General features: G+C 39.5%; 1 non-coding gene across 1 annotated transcript; it reads left to right on the top strand.

Moving 5' to 3' along the window:
- The first annotated feature begins 2,438 nt into the window (after window positions 1-2,438).
- On the top strand, window positions 2,439-2,545 carry LOC141589516 (small nucleolar RNA R71). Its single transcript, XR_012520451.1, has one exon. It is a non-coding gene; the product is annotated as a small nucleolar RNA R71 (small nucleolar RNA).
- Window positions 2,546-3,133: the final 588 nt, after the last annotated feature.

Below are 3,133 nucleotides of genomic sequence, written 5' to 3'. Positions count from 1 at the left end.
GTCTTCATTGTGGGGGCACTACGAATGCTTGGATAGCCTAGGCAATTGCTATCCCAACACTATGTCAAAACACTACACATCAATAATCACATAAGTCCCTCCCTCACTTTCTCTCGAAATGATGAAAATCTTGATCAAGGCATAAAAATATAAATCCAAAATTGACAAAAATGTAATACAATAAGTAAAATGCAAGTTAAGGGGTTAGAATATTTACAAATGATGGTTTAGGGAGGACTCCGCCAAACTCTCATCCATAAATGAGATGTCAAGGGGGCATAGCCAAGGTGTTGTTGATGTTGCTCAACACCTTGAAGAAGTAGTTGAAAGCTTGTTCATTGTCATGATAAAGATTTTCAATAGACCTTTGCACTTGTTGTTCTTCATTGTGGTCTTGGGTCATAGCATTACCAATATAAGGATTGAATAACCCTTCAAACTCATCATCCCAAAGACCGCATACTTCGTCCACTTGTTCCCCAATAGTATCATGAGTTGATGAGAACAACTCCTCTTCCTTCTTGTCATGGCCAATGAGGTCTTCTTCTTTACTTGTCATGAGTGAGCTTTTAAAGCTCTCTTTGTTGAGACTTTCTTGTTCCTTGGACAGAGCATCTTGGAGGTTACCCATTTTCTTCTCCCATATGGGTGGTGATTATTTACCCATAGCTTGTTCTTTGCATTGAAATACCAACTTCTTCCTATCACTTTCTCGGCTATAATGATCAACCATGAAACATGGCTCATGCAATCGGGGAGCTCTCATTGACTTGTCAAGATTAAAAGTGATTATTTCATCTCCCACTTCAAGGGTGAGCTCTCCATGTTTCACGTCAATCACTGCTCCCGCGGTGTGTAAGAAGGGTCTTCCTAAAATGAGAGGAATGTTGGAATCTTCTTCCATATCAATAATAACAAAGTCCACCGGGATGAAGAACTTGCCAATTCTTACCGGCACATCTTCCCATACCCCTAAAGGTGTCTTCGTTGATCGATCCGCCATTTGAAGCATGATATTAGTGCACTTAAGCTCTCCTATTCCTAACCTTTTGCACACCGAATATGGAATGACACTCACACTTGCTCCAAGGTCACATAGAGCTTTGTTGATTGTGGTGTCGCCAATGGTACATGGAATAGAGAAGCTTCCCGGATCCTCTAGTTTTGGAGGTGAACTTCCTTGTAGGATGGCACTACTCACCTTAGTGAAAGCAATAGTCTCAAGTTTCCGGATGGATTTCTTCTTTGTAAGAATATCTTTCATGTATTTCGCATAGGCCGAAACGTGATTGATTAATTCCGTAAATGGAATTAAGACTTCCAAGTTCTTAACAATCTCCATAAACTTCCCAAGTTGTTCATCAAACTTAGGCTTAGCTAGACGACTTGGAAATGGAAGCCGAATCACAATAGGCTCTTTCTCTTAAGCCTTCTCTTCATTCTCCTTTGAAATTTCTTGAATGGTGGGTTCTTCTTCTTTAGAGTTTTCAACAACTCTTTCCTTGTCACTAGCATTCACAACATCTTCATCAACGGGCCTCTTCGGCCCTTCATACCTTGTACCACTTCTCAAATGGATGGCACTCACCGATTCTTGTCTTGGGGGATTACCTTGAGGTGGTAATTGCCCCTTTTGTCTTTGTAAACTTGAAGATGCCAATTGAGACATTTGGGTCTCCAACATCTTTGTATGAGTTAGTATGTTGTTAATAGTGATGTCTTTTGCTTGGCTATCCTTTTGCATTTGAGTGAAAAATTCTTGTTGGTTCTTTTGCATTTGGAGGACCTCTTTTTGAACATCAAAACCTTGGTCATTTGTTTGATTGTATGGAGTTTTTTTTTTATAACCTTGGTTTTTATTGTAAAAGGGTCTTTGAGCTTGGTTTCTCATTGGAGGTGGGGTGTATTTTGTTTGAGGGTTTTGAACATTTTGGCTTTTGTATGAGAGGTTGGGATGGAATTTGGTGTTTTCATTGTAATAGTTGCAATAAGGGGTGTCACTCTTGTATGCTTGGAAAGCATTCACTTGTTCACTTGTTCCCCTACATTCACTTTAGTCATGTCCCATAGTTCCAAAACTCTCACATACTCCACTTGGAATTGATGAAGATGCCACCATGGCATTAACATGTTGCTTAGGCGATTTGGAGGCTTCTTCAAGCTTAGCCATAGCCTTCTCAAAATTCAAATTAATGGTATAAATATGAGCACTAAGTTGAGCACCTAATTGATTAATAGAATCCACTTCATGATTTCCTCCTCTAGTAGCCTTCCGAGGTCTACTATATTGTGAGTTATGGACTGCCATTTCCTCAATCTTGTTCCATGTTTGATTATCATCAACTTCGATAAACATACCATTTGACCCCATATTGAGAATGTTTTGGGAGTCTTTATATAAACCATTCCAAAATTGTTGTACAAGGAACCACTCGCTAAGTCCATGATGTGGACAAGATCGGCAAGTATCCTTGAATCTCTCCCATGCTTCATGCAAAGATTCCTAGTCCCTTTGTTTGAACCCGGTTATTTGGGCTCTCAACATGTTAGTCTTTTCCGGAGGATAGAATTTCTTGTAGAAAGCAAGTGCCAATTTCTTCAAAGAGTTAATACTAAGAGTAGCCTTATCTAGGCTCTTCAACCATTGTTTCGCGGAACCAATCAAATAAAAAGGAAATAAGACCCATCGAATTTGGTCTTGAGTCACTCCGGTTTGAGAAATCGCGTCACAATAGTCACAAAAAGTCTCCATATGAGAATGAGGGTCTTCACTAGGCATCCCCCAAATTGACTTCTCTCTACTAATTTTATAAATGCGGATTTTGCAATGAAATTACCGGTCAAATGTTGTGGTGTGGGAGTACCATTTGGTAGGTTCTCCTCGGTTGGTACGGAATGTGATGAGAATTTAGGCATTGTGGGTTGATTTTGTGGTTGATTTTGTGTTGGGTTATCCTCTCCTTCTCTTACAAAAGGGTTGATGAACTCAATATTATTTGGTTGAATGTCTACAATCTCACCAATACCTCTCAAAGTATTCCTAGCAAGTCTTCAATTGGTCAAAGTTCTTTCAATTTCAAGATCAATGGGTAACAAGTTACCTTGTGATCTCCTAGACATGCAAAATATCAAA

This window comes from Silene latifolia, chromosome 6 (genome assembly GCF_048544455.1).
Source record: "Silene latifolia isolate original U9 population chromosome 6, ASM4854445v1, whole genome shotgun sequence".
NCBI lineage: Eukaryota > Viridiplantae > Streptophyta > Magnoliopsida > Caryophyllales > Caryophyllaceae > Silene > Silene latifolia.
The sequence above is the reverse complement of the archived record's forward strand: the minus strand, read 5'-3'. Positions and strand labels throughout refer to the sequence as shown.